Source organism: Gossypium raimondii, chromosome 12, assembly GCF_025698545.1.
Source record: "Gossypium raimondii isolate GPD5lz chromosome 12, ASM2569854v1, whole genome shotgun sequence".
In the NCBI taxonomy this organism is placed as follows: Eukaryota; Viridiplantae; Streptophyta; class Magnoliopsida; order Malvales; family Malvaceae; genus Gossypium; species Gossypium raimondii.
The window spans coordinates 49,825,427-49,850,308 of NC_068576.1; the positions used below are offsets into that span (position 1 = coordinate 49,825,427).

The 24,882-nt window shown below is 31.5% G+C and overlaps 1 pseudogene; it reads right to left on the reverse strand.

The window, feature by feature from the left end:
• Positions 1-6,106: 6,106 nt before the first annotated feature.
• LOC105764800 (cytochrome P450 736A117-like) lies at positions 6,107-12,504 on the reverse strand (annotated as a pseudogene).
• Positions 12,505-24,882: the final 12,378 nt, after the last annotated feature.

Here is a 24,882-nt window from a genome sequence, read left to right on the forward strand (position 1 = left end):
ACACACAACGATTGGGCAGGTAGGATTATCGTCGTGCAACGGTATTGGGCAGATGGGTGTGGCTATGGGATGGGTTATTAATCTAAAATTTTGGATTTTTATTTTTATTATTTTTGAATTTGTTAATTTTTCTAGATTTTTAAATGAGGTGAGAGAGATTAAAAATAATTTTTAATTTAAAATAATTTAATGATAAAGAAAACTAATTTACTAATATTTTTAAAAAGAATTCTACCAATTTTATAAATTATATATATTAGATTATATTTATTTATGGATTTATTATTTTTTATCTTTAAAATTTATACATATTCGATAAAAGAGTTTATATATATTTAATAAAAGAACATGTCTCGTGTTTTTTTTTTTGAAATCATAATGTCCACCATTGATAGTATGTGTCGTGTTTTCATTACTTAAAATTGTCATTATTTAAAGGGACTCATAGTCACCTAGCTATTTGTAAGTCTTTTTTGTTGGTTATCTAACTATTCGATTTTTTTGTCGCTGGTCATTAAATGGTTAATAGGAAAATGAACATAATAATAAATTTAGCCCTCAACGTTTACACGTTGCATCAGTTTAGTCTTATTTTAAAAAAATTAGCCTTCATCATTTATACTTTACCTTATTTTATCTTCTCTTTTTTCACGTGAAAATATATTTCAATATACATGTAAATTAGAAATAAAAATAATTGTTTTTCTTTAAATCTCTTTATTGATAAACTAGATAATCCTCAAATACATTACTTTCTTTATACTTCAAATACGCAGACAACTTAATATGTTTCAATGGCAATTAACTCATTTTTAGTTAACTTGAGCTAATCACCATTGACTTAAAATTGGATTGAATTAACAAAATGTGCGCTTTTTATTTTGAATAATTGTATTGGGTATTTTTTTAAAAATTTTGGTCATTTTTTTTATTTGTTCTTCATTTTTCCATGCAGTCAAACATAGGGACATCGCCAAAGGACGAAGTAGCAACACTATAATCGCTCCTATTTACCAACAAAATCTATCATTTGATATCAACTCCAGCAATCGATAACACAAAATCATTAGTGGTTCTATTCAAAATCTAAGGTCCCCGAGTCATTCAACTTATCTACTCCTTGGACTCTATTGAACTTATTGCAACTCTAGCTTCGAAAGTTGATTTCAAAGGCACTTTCATTTTCTTTTTAATTGTGGGTTAATTGAACGAGCGACTCTATGTGTTCTTTGGAAATGATAATTATAATGATGATAATAACAAGAACAACTCAATTGAACTGACATCGAGCAATTCAAGTGTGAATCTTATGAAATTGGTGAATAGTGAAACAACAAAGACCGAGTTATCTCAGCTGTCAGTTCTTGATCCAACAATGGAGAATTGGACTATCAAGAGAAAAGAATGGAAAATGTGAAAATTATGATATTAGGTTTTTGAGTGTTTCCATTTTTGGTATATTTTCGATAAAATTTAATTGATAAATTTATTTTTTGAGTTTTTTAGGTGAAAGGGTCACAAAGATTAGCAAAACTATAGAATGACCAAATTACACGATGTGTGAATGTCGAAGGTTAAATTCTTTAGAATCAAGACTAAATTGACATAATGCATAAATTTTGAGGGTTAAAATTCTTATTATACTAATTTTAAACGTTGTCATGTCATATTTCTGTTAAGTGATCATTTTATTACTTTTTATAATTGGATAACCAGAAAAAAAAACTTACTAATAATTGGGCGGCTATCAAAATAGTTTACAATTATATAAATAAAATTAAAAAGTAGGACCAAAACCTATAACAAATGATACTTAGGCCAAACTTTGGGTTACACCTTTTGCGAATGTTCCAATGACGGTGCAATGCCTTGATAAAACAATAAACTTGTCTGATAAAATATTAAAAAAATTAAATCAATTAAAATTTAATACATTTAGTAATTTAAATTTTAAGCATGTAAAATAATTCATAATAAATATAAAATTAAAATTAAAAACCAATAAAAATATATAAGTAAATAACGAACTACTCATTTCCTCTTTCTTTGTGATGGTATAGTTTCTTTTCTATATAAAAGAAAGAACATGTTTCCTGAATAGTAATGACGAATTTTGAAATTTTAATAGTCAGATTTATTTTAATTAAACTACATCTCATTTATAATATTGTAAAAATTAAATATAATTTCGATACAGTTAAAAGGATGAAAATATGATATATTTTTTTCAAATTTCATTATTATATAAAAGATAAAAAAAGAGAAGATGTATGGATTTTATTTTTATCCATTAAGTTATTTCACATTTTATAAGAAAAAGTTGTTGAATTAAATTGGTTGAGCACTAAGCATGGGCAATGGTTGTCCTCTTTAACTTGTTTTCTCTGGAACGTAATCATGATTTCTTGTAGGAAATATTACTTTTTAATGAAAGATAATCCAAATCCTCAAAACTGACAATTTTAATGATTCAAGTGATTTTCTCTTAAACTTATGAACGTGGGTTCCTTTGTTGGATATGATGAAAAGCTGTTTGATGCATTAAAAAAGTTGTAACTTTTTAGAAATAATTAAATTAAGTTGTAATTAAAAAGTTATATAAATTTATTTTAACAAATATTGAATATCATATTTTAGTTTAATTATAAAATTCAAATATTTGGAAAAAAGATGAGCTTAGAATTGAGTTAGGTCAAAATCAAGTATGAATGTAATATTTCTGAAACTAAACCGACTCATAAATTTATTAAATGATTGGATGCATGCATGGCGGCTACGATGCCAGAGTTGTGCCAACACTCTTTTCTTCTAAAGAAGGCTCGGGTGATGGGTTTTCCTATTAAGACTGTAAGGCCATCCCATGAATCTCCATTACCTTTTCTATATCTGCTTCTGCAAAATTAGATCCAATCATAATTATATGCATATTCTATCCTTCCTAACTACAAGGGTTTTCCTTTCCCTACCCAACCCAACCCTATCTTATCTTATCTTATCTTTTTAGTTTTATTTTTGGCTTTTATTGAAATTCAATCACTCTTTTTATTATGCTTCAAATATTTAGGTTTGTTATATTTATGTTACCAATTGAGTTTTAACTAGATTGGTATGGACATTATTATTAATGGAAGATGATGTAGGTTTGAGTGTGTTGAAACATATTATCAGCTTTCTATTTATGGGTTGGGTTGGGGTTATGGATAGTTCTAAGCATTATACTAAAAATAGCCCTATAATATTGTATTCATCATAAATTTAAACAATCTAAGGAATATTATTCATAAATGAAACATAAATGTAATTTTTAAACAAAGATTTAAATCCAGCCAGAATTTGGAAATTGAAGATGGGATGTAAATTTACAAAATCGATTGAATTAAATTTGGATTTAAAATGAAAAGAGAAATGAGGAGACATAGGCTGAAATTTATTCAATATGACTTTAGCAATATTAGGGAAAAAAAAATGAAATCTGCCTATAATTTCTCCACCTAAATAACTCAATGTGTCCAAAATACCCACCCAATCATGATTTTTTCTTAATTTGCACCTCCTTTTCTTTTCCTTTCTAAATAATTTCTATTAAACGTGAATTTAAATATTTAAAATTAGAGTTAGAGAATGATAAAATTTACGAAATTTATAAGACACAAAAAAATAGCTTCCATTTATAGTATCTTAATACATTGTTTCTACATAGCTTTCTTTTCTTTCTAACTTGCTTTTCTTTGAACTTTGTTATATAATGTTTGCCGTAACCAATCCGCTATCCGATTAATATCGATCCAACTCTTTTTAGCTAAATCATATAGTTTCCCTGTATGGGCTTGTGTCATCATGTAGGCGGATTTATACTCAAGAAACATGTGTCAACCTTAATGTAGGATACATGTTAATATGCATTTTTCTTGGAAAATTTTATTTCTTATTGAAGATTTTCGGATTGCGGAATTGATACTTAGTTAACGTAGTTCCAAAATAGACTTGTCTCATGCACTTTGGTAAAACTTTCATGAATTTGGGTGGGTGCAATCTAAATAATTTGAGTTTTTGTACAATAAAATAAGTTATTGGATGGGCTGCCAAATCAAAAACTAATAGCGAATACTAATATCGTGTTAGCCGTGTAGGTAATATTAAAGTTTTGGAGTCGTAAGTGTTTTGAATTGATTTTCGCATTATATAAATTATGTAAAGGATTTATTTTAATTTTTATCACATGTTGGTTTTATTAAGTCATTCTAATATTAATTATATTTGTTGATTGAATTTTAATTGATTGATATTGATATTGTTATCAAAGATATGAGTTCGAGTATGTTGAAACATATTATCCTTCTATTTAAGGGTTAGGAGCGGCTATAAGTAATTTTAAACATTGTATAGAATCTATAATAAGATTAATGTTTAAATATATATAAATTATATTCGATTCCTACTTTACATTTCACAAAAGAATTTAATTTTATTTAAAATCACTCGAATATATTATCGTATAATTATTTATAATTGTACTACAATAAATAAATAAAAGAGATAAAAAGAAAAGAAAAGAAAAGAGGAGTATGTATCTTTTTGTGTAAACATCTGCCACTGTCCTTTGCCTTATCCAAGTACACCCCAAGGAAAGGATAAGAAGTACCCCATCCTTTACATTTTATATATAATATATAGCCTGTTATTTTATTGCATTTTAATTGATTTATGGTTTTAGCAATGCATATTAAATTTAGATTTTAATGTTTATATTTTTTGTTGATTTGATTTTATTTATTTATAGATAAATTTGACTTTTAATTTTATAAAAGAGTTAAATTGGATCATTAATTTTTTAAATGAGTAGATTTTTTTTATTTAAATGCTAACTAAAATGTTAAATTCATATCTACGATATTGAGTAATATCCCTTACAAATGTAGCTTAAATATTGATCACCAAAATCAAATTGAGAACACGAATACTAAATTGAAACTACCCAAAATGCAATGGATTAACCCAGTAAATTACTATTGAATACTTAATTGCGATAGAAAAACTAATAGATGCAAACTCTCTCCCTCCTTTCAAAATAAACATGACAAATTGACTTGCGACGAACTTGTTCTAAAGACTGGTTTAAGGATATTAAAACGTATGCTATTCAGACCGGTGAGAGAGTTTTAGATACTAAAGTTTATTTTTAATTTTATATGGATGATGGTACCCTCATACCTATAATCGAATACACATTGGACCCGGATAGAAACACAAGTATTTGAATAAAATGAAGAGTTGGATTAAAACCATTTTAGTATAGCTGAAGCTTTTAATACGTAAATAGGTCCAATATTTTTTTTATTGTAGGGTGTAAAAGAATTTGAAGAAGAAGAAAAATCTCATCTAAAATGTAATCTTTAGTAGCAAGTGCTGTTTGAACTTTGAAATTGAAAACCGGAGACTATGTAACTTATAGTTATCATGTAGAGTAGACATTTTATCTAATTCCGTTTTAACTTTCAGTTGGACGAATCAGCAGTGAGCTCAAGCTGCCAGAGAAGGCTGGGGTTACCAATTACTCTACTCGGTTTGTCTGGTAATTATTCGCTTAATCTTTTCCATCAAAATGAGCTCAAGTGTAGTAGTTACTTGCAAACATAATCCCGTGTTGATTTTGTCGTCAGGTTGGAGTTTTTGTGGTTGCCGATGCCTTGTTCATTGGTGCATAGCAAGTGGGTCGTTATCTTCCGGATATACGGTCTCACTAAAGTTATATTGATCTTCTTGAAGGCATTCGATTAAAAGTTAAACCATCTGAAAGATGGCTATTGAATTTGTGATCAACTATAAGAGACTGGAGATGTTTTGAGGATCCTAATTTTGAAAGCCACAGTAGTTAGCAGAGTTTCATGGTGTTGCCTGTTTCTTAGGTGCAAATCCTTGTGATTACATATGTCCTCAATCACATTGGCATTGGATACATATAATGGTATCGATTGAAAGCCATTCCGTTCAGTTAAAATCTAGTTTTCGAACGCTATAAGTAGATAAATTTAATGCATTATGACAAGGAAAATAACATGCCTAGATTTACAAGCACATGTAACTTAGAATACTTACTGTAACAGACGAGGCTTTCCACTAGAAAGAACATCTATTCGCTACAGCGATTAGAGGAGATTTTTTGTGTATGGTAAGGCCGACGGTTTCGGTCATGTCCAAATCATTCTCTTTTGCTCCACTAGGCAATGACCAAAATCAAACTTGTGCACGAGATTTGCTAAGAGAAGCTCATTTATTGCGATTGTAAACAAGATTTCCGGACAAATCCTCCTTCTAGAGCTGAAAGGAATCAACTCAAAATGTTGTCCTTTGAAATCTATGGAATTGTCCAAGAACCTATCCGGAAGAAAGTCTTCCGAATTCTCCCATGACGCAGGGCCTCTTCCGATCGCCCAAACATTGATGATAACTCGAGTTCCTTTGATAATGTCATAGCCCTTGAGCTTAACGTCTTTTGTAGATATTGTTGGAAGCAACAAGGGAATCGGAGGATATAAACGAAAAGTCTCTTTGATCACTGCTTTTAGGTAGTGCATGTTACCAAGATCATCCTCCGATATGCTTGAATTTTTAGCAGAAACATTCCTGACCTCGTTTTGAAGTTTCTTCATTATCTTGATGTGCCTTAAGAGTTTTGTCATTGCCCACTCCAGGACTGCGTATGTCGTATGGGTATCGACTACAAATATATCCGGGAAAGATATCCACTTCAGCTGAAGCTATGGAACTGTAATATATATAAAATTCTCTTTATGGTGAAAACAACAATATACACAGATACGTTATGCTAACATATATGACAAATTAACTTGTTAGTTCTTACCAAGATAAGAGCCTTAATGCTGATTTTTTCTAAAGGGAAGCCAACTGTGTTTTCCCTCTGAATATCCAGCAAAGCATCCACAAAGTCTTTTTGATTTCACCTTGGATCCCTGCATGATCATTTACGTATTTTTCATGCCGATTCATATGTTCTTTGATCACCCCATCTAGAAATTCATCTAACTCCTTCGACACTTTTTTGGCTTTACCATAGAGTCCATTAACATGGCTTAACCATGCAAGCCATGGAAGATAATCCCTGTTAGTATAACTAATTAACAATAGTTGGTTAATAGTTGTTAGCAGTTAGTTTAGCTGGTTAGTCTGTTATAAGTATACTACTATAAATATGCTTACTATAAGTGTGTTGAGATAAGGTTTTTCAATGATAATAATACTTCTTTTGTAAGTATCGTAACATGGTATCAGATTTTCTTTTCTTTTTGGTAGATCCTTGAGGTCCTGTGTTCTTTATGGCTATACCTACCAGTCCGTCTGCTGTGCAGTTTGATACGCCTGAGATGGCTTCAAATGTGTCTGAAGCTGTTGCTGACAGTCGAATCTTTGCTATCAAGAAGATTAGTATTTTGCTTGATGATACTAATTACCTGCTATGGTGTCAACAGGTTTTTTTGGCTATTAAAACCTACAATCTGCAACAGTTTCTTGACTCTAGCACTGCTCCTCCTCCTCGACAGGTTGTGAGTGAAGAACGAATTCTTCAGGATAATCTTGCGTTTTCAAGATTTCAACAATAAGATTGTGCTTTAGCTTCTTGGCTGTTATCATCTGTCAGTCCAGCTGTTTTACCGCATCTCATTGGGTTAGGGTCTAGTGCGTAAATATGGAGTGCCATTGTTGCTTTGTATGGTAGCAAAACCACTTCTCGGTTGATGTCCTATCAAAGGGCTCTTCATTCTCAATGAAAAGGTGAGCTTTCAATGAAAGATTTCTTGATGAAAAGTAAAAGCTATTGTGACAGTCTTGCTAGCTATGGTGAGGTAATTAGTGATCATGAGTATGTCACTGCCATTCTTAATGGTTTGCCACCGGATTATGAGGCAATTATTGCTATTATTACTGCTAGTCAGGTGCCTTACAGTGTGCAAGGAGTAACCACGATCTTGCTTGATGCTGAAGCCCGACAAAATATTAGTGTGTGTGAAACATCTAGCTCTGCTAATCTTGTATCTCATCAAGCTTCAGCCTCGGTGCCTGAGCCTGTAAATACACCTGCATATCGTTCCTCATCAAATGGTAGAAGTAGAGGGCGTGGTCGCTCATTTGGATCCGTGTACAGTGTCAACTGTGTGGAAAGTCAGGACATCTTGTTGACCGGTGTTATCGTAGATTTGATGCATCATATAAAAATGTTGGTTCCTTAAGCAAATCTTAGTACATTTGGACATGGTGCTGCAAATGTGTCTTGGCCACCATCTGTGCCTGCTGCTCATGTACCTACTCAAAATTCACCATCGGGTTGGTTGTGCCCACCTGCTTCAACTAACAACTGGAATAATCCATTTGTTGCGTCTGCTTCATTGCATGGTGGTATGTCTCCTAGTATGTCTTCCTCTACAGCTCCAATATCGCAAGCTTATGTTGCAACTCCTACAACGGTTGCGGATAATACGTGGTATCCCGACTCTGGAGTGGCACATCATCTGACAAACTCAGCATCGCCACTAGGTGAACCTCTGGCTTACAATGGTCCAGGTAAAGTCCATGTTGGCAATGGTACTGCTCTATCGATTCTTTCTATGGGTCAGTCCACATTGTCTACTTCATCCTGACCTTTATATATGAAATCACTGTTACATGTACCTGGTATTACTAAGAATTTTCTATCTGTGTCTAAATTTACAAAGGATAATCAAGTAATGGTTGAGTTTTATCCTACTCAGTGTCAGGTTCATGATCTAAAGACTAAGCAAGTTCTCTTGAGTGGTTCAGTACGTGACGGGTTATATAAATTACGTTTAAAAGGTTCGGGGTCAACAATGTTAGCTGATGGCTCTTCCCAATGCTTTACTGCTAGTGCAATGGTCCCGTTAAGTGTGTGGCACTCTAGGTTAGGCCATCCATGTGATGTAACCCTCAAAAAGGCTTTAAAACATTGTAACATACAATTTGAAACTAATAAAAATGTTTCGTGTTGTATTGCTTGTCACTTGGGCAAAGAGCGTAAGCAACATTTTTCTCAATCCTTGACTGAATATACTGCTTCTTTACAGCTCTTCGTGGCGGATGTCTGGGGGCCAGCTCCGGTCATGTCAAATAGATTTCAATATTATGTCGCTTTTACTGATGCTTACTCCAGGTATACTTGGCTATATTTCTTACAGAAAAAATCTGATGTTCTTGTTGTATTTCCAATGTATCATCGACAGGCTGAACGTGTATTGGGGTGCAAGCTTAAGATTTTACAGACGGATGGAGGAGGTGAGTTTCGAGCGTTGAAGCAGTATGTGTCTCAGCAAGGAATTATACAACGTATTACCTGTCCGTATACCTCACAACAAAATGGCCTCGTTGAGTGCAAGCATAGGCAGATTGTTGAAGTTGGTTTGTCCATGTTGGGACATGCAACTATGCCAGTCACTTACTGGAATGATGCTTTCAGTAGTGTTGTCTATTTGATTAACAGATTGCCTACGTCTCCCTTGGGCATTTCACCCTATGAAAAGTTATTTCAGAATAAACCAAACTACTTGTTCCTCAGAGTATTTAGTTGTCTCTGTTTTCCTAGTCTTCGGCCGTTCAACACTTCCAAATTGCAGTATCGGTCAACACCATGCACGTTCTTAGGATATTTTCCAAGTTAGAAAAGGTACCGTTGTTGGGCTGTCGATGGGAGATCTATGTTTCTTGGCATGTTACGTTTCACGAACATGAGTTTCTTTTTTCAACTCTCAACTGTAAATCAACAGAAGCTATACCTATTGTTCCACAAACGAGCTCTAAGCTTCTCGTGGTTCAGCCAAATTCAACAGGTACAACTTTACCTACTACTTGTATTCTAGTAGCTCACACTGAAAGTTCCTTGAATACATGTCGAGGGACTAGTGGGGACCATACTCTCAGTTAGAATCAGGACGTCCAGTTGTCATGTGATCACGATGGCTCCAACTCTAGTCAGAATCAGACAGTACAGGTGTCACGTGAATAGTCTGTTTCAAATTCCTCTAGCTCTTCTAGACAACCTGTATCTGCAGAGCTCCAGAATATTCCTGTCAACTCTCATGCAATGACTACCCGCAGCAAGGCTGGCATTTTTAAACCGAGAGTCTATTTGAGCAAAGTTGATGGCTTGGTAAATGACTCAACAACTGATATTCATGATGCTATGCAATATGACTGTTGGTGAGAAGCTGTTCATAATGAGTTGCAAGCTCTTATTCGCAACAAGACATGGGAACTTTGCCCTATGCCTACTAATAGGAAAATCATAGGGTGCAAATGGCTATTTAAAGTAAAGCACAGAGCTGATGGGACGATTGAAAGGTATAAGGCCAGATTGGTGGCAAAGTGCTTTTCTCAATATGCATGATTTGATTTTAGAGACACCTTTAGCCCGGTGGTTAAGGCGACTACTATACGTACAGTTCTTGCTATAGCAGTTATGAAGGGTTGGTCCTTAAGGCAAGTCGATGTGAACAACGCCTTCCTCAATGGTAATTTGATAGAAGAAATCTATATGGCTCAACCACCAGGGTTTGTAGCTGTAGGTGACAATGGTCAGAAGCTGGTTTGCCGTATGACTAAGGCCTTGTATGGCCTTAAGCAAGCTCATAGAGCATGGTTTCAGACTTTGAAACAGTAACTTGTGAATCAACTTGGTTTTCGAGCATCACAAGCTGGCTCATCTCTATTTATTCGAGCCTCTGCTTATAATCTAATGTTGCTTATGGTTTACGTGGATGATATAGTGGTGACAGGGAGTTCAGTTGCTGAAATTGACAAGGTGGTATGTGAATTGCATGATAAATTTACTCTTAAAGATATGGGCAGAGTCAACTACACCTACTTCTATGGTGAGTGCTTCAAAACTTGTTGCTTCAAATGGTGGATCGTTGTTTGCGGATATTCATTTGTATTGTAGCACAGTCGGTATGCTTCAATATTTGTGTGTTACACGTTTTGACCTAGCTTTCTCTGTCAACAAGGTAAGTCAGTATATGAATGCTCCTACTGAAGATCATTGGAAAGCTGTTAAGTGGGTTCTCTGCTATCTTATAGGAACTATAAATCATGGGTTGTGTTTCACGAAAGGGCAGTTTCAGTTAGTCTGTTATTCTGATGCCGACTGGGCTGCGTCTGTTGAAGATAGAAGGTCTACTTCTGGATATGTCGTTTACTTGGGACAAAATCCGGTTGCCTGGTGCTCCAAGAAGCAAGCAATGGTTTCCAGGTCATCCTCTGAAGCTAAGTATCGAAGCCTAGCAAATTGTGTGTCGGAGTTACTTTGGATTAAACAGCTGTTAGAAGAGATTGGGGTGCTAGTATGTCAGATACCAGTTGTTTGGTGTGATAATACTTCTACCGTTAGCATGGCTGCAAATCCAACTCATCATGCTCGAATGAAACATGTGGAGATTGATCACCACTTTGTCCAGGAAAAAGTTCTTGATGGTATTCTTCAAGTTAGCTTTGTTCCATCAGCAAGCCAAATTGCTGATGTTCTCACCAAAGCTGTTCCACCAAAGAAGTTTGCTAAGTTTCGACAAAGTCTGCGGGTTTGTGCTGTTAATGAATGTTTTTTGAGTTTTTCAAACAAACAGAACCAGGAGAATGTTAGTATAACTAATTAACAGTAGTTGGTTAATAGTTGTTAGCAGTTAGTTTAGCTGGTTAGTCTGTTATAAGTATACTACTATAAATATGCTTACTGTAAGTGTGTTGAGATAAGGTTTTTCAATGATAATAATACTTCTTTTGTAAGTATCGTAACAATCCCAACATCCGGAGCACCCAACAACTTCGTAAACTCACTCAAAAGCTTACGAAACTTATTGGTATCTTCACTCTATTTTTTTCCTAAAGCGATTTTGCAGGTAACCTTGTTGGTGGTTGCGGAAAAGAGTTCACTTAGATTCACTGGGGAACACAAAGAGCTACACTTTTCGATCTTCTCCATTGTTAGAGTCGTTTCTTCTTCTCGCACACCTCAATAAGATTGAACCCTTTTGTTACTCAAAGATTTAGTACGCATATACTTTTCATTTGCCTCCAATACTCTCGGTAAGGTGCCGACCCCACGTCTTTGTAGTTATAAAGAAGCTTTTGATAGATTCTGCGTTTCGGTCTGTTTATGAATGTCAAGTCATGAGTTTTCTTGATCTCAGAGGCAGCATCAGCGGAGGAGACAACGAGTACGGGGACATTGCCGAAGCGTAGCGACATGAGAGGGCCGAACCGTTGAGCTAAGGACTTGAGTGAGCGATGAGGGTAGCGTCCGATGTTGTGGAGGTTTCCAATGATTGGGAGTTTCGGCGGCGACGGTGGTAATATGAGCTTTCTTTTGTTAGTGGTAAGAATGAAGACCACGAAGATGGCCAACAAGGAGAAGAACAGGGGATATGAAATGAAAAAGATTTCATATTGTCCTAAAAGTTGCAGAAAACTGGAGATATCCCTTACCATATTCCACAAATTACCGTATGAAAGATGAATGATGAAAGAGATGGGTGTGTGCAATTCTAGGATCAGTGCGCATGAATTTATATAGTGATTGCAAATTGGATACGTGTGTGTGGTAATTTAATTCGGCGGCTTGTTGAAATAAAATAAAAATAAAAAGGAAAAAGTCATGACAGTATTTGGCATATATATCATTTGTCTGCTTTAATGAACAAAAATGTGAGATAAATTTTAGATTAAGTGTTGAAATTATCAGAATTATTTCAATCCTATTTTTTTTTATTACCATTTGCATTAGATGTCAGTTAACTTTGGGTCACATAACGTGTACGTGCATGTACATATCATGACATTTTCTCTGCTTACCAGCTGATATTCGAAGGATGAAACTAAAATAACTTTTAAAGTTAAAATATAATATTCTTTTTAAGCTATAATTTTATTTATTCTTTATATATTTCTCTAACCTTTCCGACCATTTCTCATAAAAAAATTTATTGGATTTCGCACCATAACATGGTAAAAATATCAAAATATACTTAAACAATTCAATATATTGAAAATTTGATCGAAGCCGTATTTAAATTCTTACCGATGACCATGGTAGAGACACTTGATCACCATTTTTCCAAAAACTTTTAATTTGGAAGAGTGGTGTGTTTATCTCTAGTGAGATTAAAAATAGTCGTGAAATAAATTAGAATGAAAATAATAAAAAATGACCATTAAAGATTTTATCTAGAAAACATAAATATTAGGAAAAAAGACATAAATATTTAACAAAAATATATATTTTATTTAATATTTATGAATTTAATAAATAGATTAAATTTTATTAAAATTATATCTATATCCAATAATATTTTATTAATATTGAATAATTAAAATAATATATCAAAAATATTTTATTATAAATATAATAAATAATTAGATTTTATTGAAACTAATTTTATTTGAAGTAATATTATGTATATATATAAATAAATAATTATACATCAAATATTTCTATTATTTAATTATAAAATTTATTAATTGTTTAAATTATTTATTAAAATAATAAAATTTTAATAAGCAAAAATCTAACAAATATTAGAATAATTCACCATTATTGAAAGATGAAATAATGAAGCAACTCTAAAATAAGAAAAAGAAAAATAAAAAAAATATGGATAAAACAGGAAAATAAAAAGCAACTGGAGTTAATTGGAGCAAAATACTTGGATCTAAAATTCCAAACTCCATCGTGGCCAAAACTTTTACTAGCCAAAGTTAAAATGCCATCCAAAAGCATGACACCAAAACCCATAACAATCATGTCTCACTGGAAGCTACTGGGCTTCCAAAGGAAGTCTAAGGGTGAGTTTGGATGGGTGATTGGGTGCGGTGCGGTGCGTTTAGTTTACTTTTTATCTCACGTTACAGTATCGCTACAATATCTAATCTTACTGCCACCGCTGTTTTTACATTAACCACATGTAAACACACCGCCCATCCAAACTCACCCTAAGTGTTTTAAAACCTTGCCTGGTTAAGATGATATCAATTAAGAGACTAGTCCAAAATATTTAATTTACTTTTTATATTTAAACAAATTTTAATTTAATGTATATAAATATAGGTAGAGTAAAAATTATAATATGGTTTTTCAAATAAAATCAACAATTTGTTATGATTAATTGAAGTCTAATTTGTTGGAAATACCACAGCATCTTCAAAACTTCAATTTCCGATGAGCAATGGTTCTTAGGGAAACTTCTATTTCCTTCCAACATACACACTTTCCGTTATTTCTAGCTACCAAATCCAGGATTCAAACCAATATTTTTTTTTAACTTAAAAATCATTTCATTTATATTGTTTTTTTAACCCCATCTTTTAGAATATAAATGTGTATTTAAAAATAACACTTAATAAATAATAAAATATAAAGTTAATAGTAATAACAGCACATATACATAATTAAAATAAAAAGAAATTTAAATAGGTAAATGTATCATATTAAAAAAATTAAAAAAAAACCATCAAAATAAAAATAATAATCATTTAATAGGAATAATGTATTAATTATTTCCTAATTAAAATGACATCTGATTAATTTGTGATACTAATTGAGTCAACCAGATTAGGGGTGAGCATTCGATCGAATCGAATCGAATCGAATCAAAAATTTTCGAGTTAATCGAGTTTTCGAATCTCATTTTATCATCCTAACTTTATTTGAAGTTTTCTCGAATCGAGTCGAGTGAGATGGAATTCGAATCGAATCGAATCGAATCGAATATATTTGTTCGAGTTAAATTTTAAAAAATAATTTTGGGTCCTTGTAACCGTTGTCACCCATTGTAATAAAATTTGTCTACCTTAATCAAATTTTTTATTAACTTTCATCACCTCATAATTTATTTATTAATTTTTATATCTTGGTTAGCTTCTTTACTTGCTTAGTTGTTTCAATTATCTTGATTCTTGTCACTATGTATTTTGGAATTAAAAATATATTAAATATAAAAATATGATTTTTAATAAAATTTATTTTAAAAATAAAATGTGAAATTGATAGTAATATAAAATTTTAACACGAATATTTTATGACATAATTAATAATTCAATTTTAATATAAATATTCAATATGACTAAACAATTCAATAATATAAATAATATAAAATGTGAAATTTAATTTAATAATATAAATGGTAAATATAAATAAAATTATTACTATTTATGTTTAGTGATTTTTTGGATAATTTTGATTTTTATTTGAAAGTAAAGGGTGAGAAGTAAAAGTTTAGGGGAAAATAAAAGTTTTGGAGAATAAAAGTTTGAGGGAAAGTAAATAGGGGAGTAAAATTTTGGAGGAAAATATTAAAAAAATTGAAGGGGGAAGGTTTGGGGTAGATGGGAGGTGGGATGGAAAGGAATAAAAGTTTTAGGGAAAAGTGGGAAGGAGTAAAATTTTGAGAGAAAATAAAAGGTTTTGAGGGTTTTGGGAGTAAAATTTTGAGAAAAGTAAAAGGAGAGTAAAATTTTGGTAGGAAATGGATTTTGGGTAGATTGGGGGTTGGGAGGAGGAGTAAAAGTTTTGGGGAAAGTGGGAAGGAGTAAAAGTTTTGAGGAAAAGTAAAAGGTTTGGGAGTTTAGGGTAAACTGTCAAATATTATAGTTTGATATTGAATTATTGAATTATTCGAGTTATTCAATTGAAAACTCAACTCGATTCGAACTCGAAATTCGGAAAAAAAATTCGAGTTGATTCGAATAACTCGATTAACTCGAATAACTCGATTCGTTTAACTCGAAATTCGAATTTTTTTTTGATTTTTTCGAGTCGAATCGAGTTTTGCTCACCCCTAAACCAGATATTTAAATAGAAGTATAGATAATCTAAAAATTCTTATTTAAAAAAAAATTATGGGGCTGTTGGTTGGATTTAGACCTGTCCATGGGCCGGGCCGGGTTCGGGCAGGGCCCACAAAAAAATTCAGCCCGTTTACTAGGCCCGGGCCCGGCCCGTTTTTAATTAAAATTAAAATTATTTTTTAATAAAATTAAAATTAATTGTTATTAAAATTAATTGTTAGTAAAATTATCAAATTATTAATTGTTAATTGTATTAATTGTTGTAATAAAATCTATCATTTGATTAGGAAATTTATCAAATTATTAATTGTATTAATTGTATTAATTGTTGTAATAAAATCTAACATTTGATTAGTAAATTTATCAAATTATTAATTGTATTAATTGTATTAATTGTTGTAACAAAATCTAACATTTGATTAGTAAAACAAACTTGATGTTTTATTATTAGGGTGCGTTTGGTTCGCTGTATTGGATTAGAGGTGTATTGGATTAGAGGTGTAATAGCTAATCCACTGTTTGGTTGAATGTAATGGAATAGAGGCGTAATAGTAATCTTGTGTTTGGTTGAATGGAATAGAGGTGTAATAGCATAATGGAAAAAACTAAAATGACTAGAATACCCTTAGCATAAAATTGTTTTGGTAAATGATTATTGTTATTGTTATTTAAATTTTAATAAGATTATTATTATCAGTAATAAATATTTTAATCATATTTAAACATAATTATAATTAAACATATTTTAATTAAAATATATAATTTAATAAAATTCTTATAATTAGCGAGAAAATTGTTTTGGTAAATGATTATTGTTAATGTTATTTAAATTTTAATAAGATTATTATTATCGTAATAAATATTTTAATCATATTTAAACATAATTATTATTAAATATATTTTAATTAAAATATATAATTTAATAAAATTCTTATAATTAGCGAAAATTGTGTTGGTAAATGATTATTGTTAATGTTATTTAAATTTTAATAAGATTATTATTATCGGTAATAAATATTTTAATCATATTTAAACATAATTTTTATTAAATATATTTTAATTAAAATATATAATTTAATAAAATTCTTATAATTAGCGAAATTTGTTATTGTTATTTAAATTTTAATAAGATTATTAATATCAATAATAAATAATTTAATCATATTAAAACATAATTATTATTAAATACATTATAATTTTGGTATATAATTTAATAAAATTCTTAATAATTCATATTCTTATATGAATTTACTCAAATCATAATATATGATACTATTAAATGAAAATTTGAAATAATTAATATTAAATATATTTTAATTAAAATATATGATTTAATACAATTTAAAATAATTATTATTAAATATAATTTCATAAAATGTCCTTATGAATTTACTAAAATCATAATATAACTTGAGAATTATTTTCGCATAAACATAACTAACTTATACTAAGAAAAGTTAGATGAAAATGAAATTGTACATCATAATCCATATGTTATATAGTTTTACAACATCAAAAGTTTGAACATTGATATTTAATGGTGAGAAAGAAATCTTGACCCATTCCAATCAGACATGAAGGTAAACTAAAGAAAGCGATCATTTGAGTTGGATGATCGGGAATTTTACTCAAAGCATCATACCGCTGATCGTCGGTTAAACCTTCAATTGACCATAAGGCTGAATATAAATTTGAAGCTTTCTCTTCCATCTTTTCCTCTGACTTCTGCTGAACTACCATCTCGGAGGCCATAGTTCTACTGATTTGATCACCAACGGCCTGGATTTTTTCCCCCAACAAAGTGGCAGCCTCCTCAAATGAAGAATACACATTATCACGAGCATCAGATTTCTTCTTTCTCTTGTTTGAAGATGAGGAACCCCCTTGGTCTCTATCTCCACGTGGATCTGCATGCGAAACATCCATGTCGTCTAAAGAGACGTCGACTTGATCATAGAATGTGTTTCTCTCTTCATTCATATCGTAGTAGTACGTTCATCCTCGGCATGTATTTCTTCAAGAACATCAACATTGTTTGAGCGTCTTTCCGATCGCTCGATCTCTTGCGTATATCGCAAGAAGTGGTTGTAGTAAGGAAAGAACGATGTCCGAACCGAGAGGCTTCTTTGTGACTCTAAAAAATGAGGAAATCATATTAGTTATAAGTTTTGTAAAAAACAAATAAATACTTGAAATACATTTTACCTTTACATAGGATTCCCAAACTGCATCTTCAGCAACAACGAAGTGCTCGTCCCAACCAAAACCACTTGTTGTTTTGGCCATTAAGCATGTCGTAGACGACTGACCATTCCCTTTTTAGGCACCTAATCCGAGATTCAATATTTGGTTTCGCCTTCAACATTGCTCTTGGTAAAGCCTTTTCTAGCATTTTCTCTAGCTCGTTCAAATAACCGGCTTTGAACCCGGTATCAGCATTAAATGTTCCTACATTGTGCAAATCCACCATGCAAGAAACCAAGGCTGCATCCTCCTCTGGAACCCATTTTCTTTTGCTTCCTCGAGAAGCTTGAGAAGAAGCACCCGTTGGTGGAACACCTGACATATTGTTCTTAAAAAAAAAAACAAATTAACATTATTTACTATTTTGAATATCATTTAATTGTTGGGTGAACAGTTTATAATATTATATCGGTAGTTCAATACTAAATTTAAATCGGTAACACATGCTTAATGAAAAGATAATTACATTATAATTCAACAAAGTTTCATAAAGTTTCATAAAGACCACCAAAGTTTCACAAAGTAAATACATAAAAAAACATCAACAAATCAATTCAAACTGAATTTGTCCCTAAACCTAACTAATTTCTAGATGCTTGCCATTCATTTAACATTTGGTTGGCTAGTTCCATCCTCCAAGTTGCCCAAGCATCCGATGGATGAATATTTGTGATATTCGGTTCATCGTCATCCACCACATTAGTAGGTAATCCTTCTCCCACCTCCGCTTCAATGGGATCAATACTCATATGGGTTCGAACAAAATTATGGAGCAAACAACATGCAATAATAATTCTATTGTGCACCCTTACAGGATAAAACGATGGACTCCTAAGTATTCCCCATCTAAGTTTTAATAAGCCAAAGCATCTTTCAATGACATTACGTGCTGAGGCATGTTTCATATTAAAAAACTCTTGCGGAGAACTTGGCTGATAACCCTGACGCCACTCATTCAGATGATATCGCTGTCCTCTAAATGGTGCAAGAAATCCCTCACAATTTGTGTATCCAGCATCAACTAGATAATAACAACCTATAAAAAAATTGGCTAAAAAATGATTAATTCAGCAAACAAAGTTTGATCTTAATGAATAATTCAAATTCCTCTAAGTATACACTGTACCATGAGGAACTTTTAGTCCATGTCTTCTACTGATGGCATCTCGGAGCACCCGTCTATCGGCAATCGAACCTTCCCAACCGGAAGAACATAAACAAATTGCATCTCGGTGTACAAACACCTAGCATATTTGTTGCTATGTCACCTTTCGGGTTCGATATCTAGGTTTATCAGCTGTTGGCACCCTAATCTTTATGTGAGTTCCATCAAGAGCACCTAAGCAATTCTATATCACATGATATAAAACCTTGTGTTAGAATACTAATTTAAATCTAAGTCAACTAAATGTTGTACAAGCTATATATAAAACTCAGTCTACTACCTTAAACCATTTCCACCTTGTGTCAGAAGAGTCGGCTGTAATTGGCTCCGGCTTTTTAAATAAGACATCTTGTAAGCGTATGACAGCATCTAAAACACTATGAAATGCTCTGCTTACAGTTTCCTCGGACCTTCTAAAGTGATGCTTGATAACTCGATTTTTCAGGTGATGGGAGATGATATGTAAAAACATTGCTACTTGCTCATCAACAAGCATGAACCTTGACGACTTCAATCCCCTATCGATTCTAACATCTCACATAGTTTACAAAAGCGTTCTATTCATCCTAACTTGTTCAATACAAGTCTCGTCACTAGCATATACAAGCCTCTTCACATAATCCTGTTTTGCATAAAAATCTAAGGCGTAGGACCTAATCCTTGGTTGATAAGTCTGTAGGCTAAGGCTGGCACCCATTCTAAACAAGAACCAAATCGCAATTCTACAGATTTCCAACCATAATGTCAAAGCAAGACCAATTCTTTTACGCCTCACACTTTGTGCAATTAAAGGCAGACGAGCCATTACTGCAACATATTAAAATTATAACACACTATCAATGAATTGAAGCAAAAATTCGGTTAACCAACCGGTTTCGAACCCAATTACCAACCCAATAAAAATAAAACTAAAGTCTAACTCTTAAGTATCTACCCAATTACACATGTTTTATTTTTTAGGTTTAATGCAAATGGAAATTTTTTGGAGAGAAGAAATGGATATAAATGGAGAATATTAAAGACTTACATTTCAACTATGTGTTAATTTCAACCCAATTACCAACCCAATAGAAATAAAACTAAAGTCTAACTCTTAAGTATCTACCCAATTACACATGTTTTATTTTTAGGTTTAATGCAAATGGAAATTTTTGGAGAGAAGAAATGGATATAAATGGAGAATATTAAAGACTTACATTTCAACTATGTGTTAATTTCAAGAATTATGTAATGTTTTTAATTATGTAGTGATTCAAAGACTTATGTAATATTTTTAATTATGTAGTGATTCAATTCGGGTAATTCGGTTAATTCGGTTAATTTTTAACCAAAAATAAAAACCATACAATTTTCGGTTAATTCGGTTAACCTACCTAATTAACCGAAAAAATTTCGGTTCGGTTAATTTTTTTTAAAAAAATTCGGTTCGGTTAACGGTTAAAAATTTTGGAAGGTCGGTTAATTCGGTTATAGCTATTTCGGGTCGATTAACCGAATGCACACCCCTACTTCCAATCCTATGGCATGCCAACTATATCCGACTCAGCCCAACTAGTTAATAGGGTATTCAAATCATTTTTCTATTTCAAATTCACTTTCGATTCAATCACAATTCAATTTAATTTTACTTTTCACTTTTTAATCAATACACAGTTCAGATAATTTCACTTCAATTCACTTCATTTCGATTCACCTTTCCAATCACTATGTAATTCATATATTCACACATATTCATAATTTCATTAACTTTTATTCAATGCAATATTTTAATACTCACCTCAATTTCATTTACCAAGTACTTTAATTGAAATTTAACAATTGAAAATAAATAAATTCAAATTATAGTAATACAAAACGTAAATCTCCCGTTTTAGTCCTCGATAGCTTTCTCCTTTCGTTTTAATGCCGATGCCTCGGGTTCTTTGTTAGCTACGAAAATAATAATAATCTTCGCTATTAATTACAACATTAAATTAAAATAAATAATTGAATTTCTAATCAATTCTTAACTTATTCCCAATTTAATCTTAACTAAGTTTACTTATTTTTCTAATTCAATTCACACTTCATTTTTATTCAAATTTCATCCAAACTCAAATTTAACTACTAACTTTTCAGCATATTTCACTAATTTCGAATTTTCCTCAATTTAGTCCCTACAACATAAAACCTATAGCTTACTTTACAATTTAATCCCTTTATCTATTCTAACTTGAATTTCATTCATTTAAATCCCTAATTCATCTTTTTGTTCAATAAAATTTAATGTCTAAAAATCTAATATCTTCTAAAATTTCAGCACATACTTAATACTATTTTGTTCTTGTACAAGCCCATTTGCCTGGGCCCAACACACAAACCAGGCCTACTACCCAACTAACCACAAACCCAATGCCCTAGTCCCAAAACCATTTTGTCAAACTAGGGTTTCAGCTTTTCTGAAACCCTAGTACTGCCGCCGCTCATCTTTTCTGCCAATGCCGCCACCGCCGTGCCGCACGTCACCTTAGCCATCTGCTTCAATCACCGCAACTTGTACCTGCAAACAATAAAAGAATAGCAGTACCAATAGAAAAAAGAGAGAAACAAGTTGTAAAATGGCTATAAAGCCATAGCAAAAATGAAAAACGGGGTTTGGCCTCTATTTTTCTACAAAGAATAGAAATAAAAAAAGGTTGAACATCCATTTCGGCTCGTTTTTCCTTTTTCCCTTTTTTCTCTTACTATTACTATTGTTTTTTTTTTACAAGTTTATTTCTTTCATTTTTAACACAAAAATATATTTAAAAAAAAGAATAAAAAGGAGAAGCCTTTTACCTTTTTTGCAGCCACCGGAGCGCTCAGGAGGCCGATGAGAGTCATTGGAGAGAAAAGGGGAGACTTTTGGTCTCCCCGGTGTCGGCGGACGGCGGCCGATGTGGTGGCTCTCGGCCGGGCTCTTGGTCGGTTTCTGGAAAAAGGGGGGAGAGTTGAGAGAGAATTTTGAAACTCTTTTTTGTGAAGAAGAAAAAATGAAAAATCATCAAAAAATTTAGGCTTTATAACAAAATGAAACGGCGCCATTTTGGGTAGGGGATCCGCGCGTTGACCCGACCCGACCCGGGGAATCCACTTGTTTTTAACTTTTGGGATATTTTCATGCGCAGTCCCTCTAACTTTGCAGCGCGTTGCAATTTGGTTCCATTTCGTCATTTTCTTTATTTTAATTTGGCCACAAATTTTTATTTTTGTCTCAATTTGGTCTATTACAACACAGCGTTCTGGGGTTTTGGGTTTATTTACCTTATTGGTCCCCCCTTTTTTTTGCGCGCGTTACAATTTAGTCCCTTCTGTTTTTTTATTCCGAATTCGCCCAGTATTTTTGTTTTTACTTTGATTTAGCCCCCCTTTAGCATTTTCACTATTTTGTTCATTATTTTAATATTATTATCATTTTCATTATTATTATTATTATTATTATTGTCATTACTAGTAATTATCATTAGTTTTGTTTCCTTTATGCCTATTCGTTACTGTTTTGATTAGTATGTTAGCTAATTTTATTCAAAATTTATTTTTATAATATATGTATATATATACCTACGTATATTTATATATATATATATATGCAGTCACGTTTTTTTATACTTTATAATATTCATGTACTTATATATATACATATTTTAATTTATTCCTCTATATATATATACATCTCTTTACATTTACAATTGTATTCACTATTTATTTATTTCATTTTCATTAGTATTTTGAATGAAGGATTTAATTGTGTTCGTTTATATATTTTATTGTTTGTATGTTGTAAGGTTGACTTTTATCTATTTTATGTTGTTATCGTTGTTCATATCATTTTATACTTTCATATTCATTATGGTTTTGCCATGCATAGTAAAAATGTAATTTGCTTTCACATTCTTTACTACGATTTCGTGTTTTATTTTACTGGAAATAATAAAATTTGTTTTGAATAAATAATATTTCGTGTTTAGATTCGAGAGGATCATACCCTAACTTACTGGATTTCGATTTTCACAATAAATCTAAATACACGAATCTTTTCAAACTCAAGTTTTTAAACGATCTCGGGAATTAAGAAAAGATCGTGTCTTAACTTACTGGGCATGAGCCCTTTTCTAAACCCGAGGTAATAAAATATCTTTTAAATAAGTACAATTTTGGGCATTCATTTGCATATCGAAAATTTGAGACATTGTATCCTAACTTACTGGATATGATGCCTTTTTCGATTAACGTGAAATGTGCCCATTTTCTAAAAAAATTTCATTTTAATACAAGGATCTCATTTTTTAAAACTCTTTAAAGTTTTCAGTTTTTCGACATTAAGACATTAAGATATTAAGTAATCAACTAGGTACCAATTTTGGGCGTATCGAGGGTGCTAATCCTTCCTCGTGCGTAACTGACTCCCGAACCCGTTTTTCTGAATTTCGTAGACCAAACTTGTTGTTTTAATAAAATCAAACTATTTATTAAAAACAACCCCTTTTCGAGGTGATCCAATCACACCTCATAAAAAAAATTGGTGGCGACTCCCGTTTCTTTTTTTAAAACCCAAGTCGACCTCGTTTTTTCATCCAAAAAATGGTGTCAACAGTTCTAGTTTCAAAAAAACTCAAAAATTATAAGAAAAGGACTTAATTTAACTTACCAATTTGAAATTCAACCTTGAAAACCCTAAATTTCTTCTTTCCTTTTTCTTTCTTTCTTTCTCCCCTATTTCTTCTCAGTTTCGTTTGCTATTCTGTTATGTTTCTTTCTTCTTCTTTTTTTCATTTTATGTTTTGTTTATTATTTAATAAATGTAATATTTTAATAATATAATATAATAATATTTTCTTATATAATAAGTAATTACATAATTTTAATACAAGTGTATTTATACAATCATTATCATGACACATTTGTAAATTATTACCATACATTTGTCACCATCTTATTTATTTCACAATATAATATAATAATAATAATATTAATAATATATTTCTACACATAAAAACCTTAGATTTTATGTTTATGCCGCCTCAAATTTGGCAATTGGCATAATTGCCTATTTAGTCCCTATTATTTTCCTTTAATTTATAATTAAACTTTCACTTCTATTGTAATTTAATCCTTTTGCTAATTACTCTTAATTAAGCTAAATTCACCTATCTAAAACCTAATTAAACACACAACTAGTCTCGTAAATATTTCTAATAATTATTTTCGAACTCAATTTACTATGACAGAGGCACGATATTATACTTTTCTGATGTCCGTGAATTTTTGGGTCATTACAAATTATATTTGTTAATCGCATTTTAACTCGATTGATATTGGCATTATTATCAGTGTAAGAAGATGTGGGTTCGAATATGCTGAAATGAATTATCTTCTTATTTAAGGATTGGGGAAGAACTATAAATAATTTTATGTATTGTATAAAAAATAGATATAATAAAATCTATAATAAGATTAATGTTCAAATATATGTAAATTATATTCTATTCATAGTTTATTTTTCACAAAAATTAAATTTATTTAAAATCATTCGGATGTATTATCTTATAATTATTTATCTACTACAATAAATAATTTAAAAGATAAAAAGGAAAAGA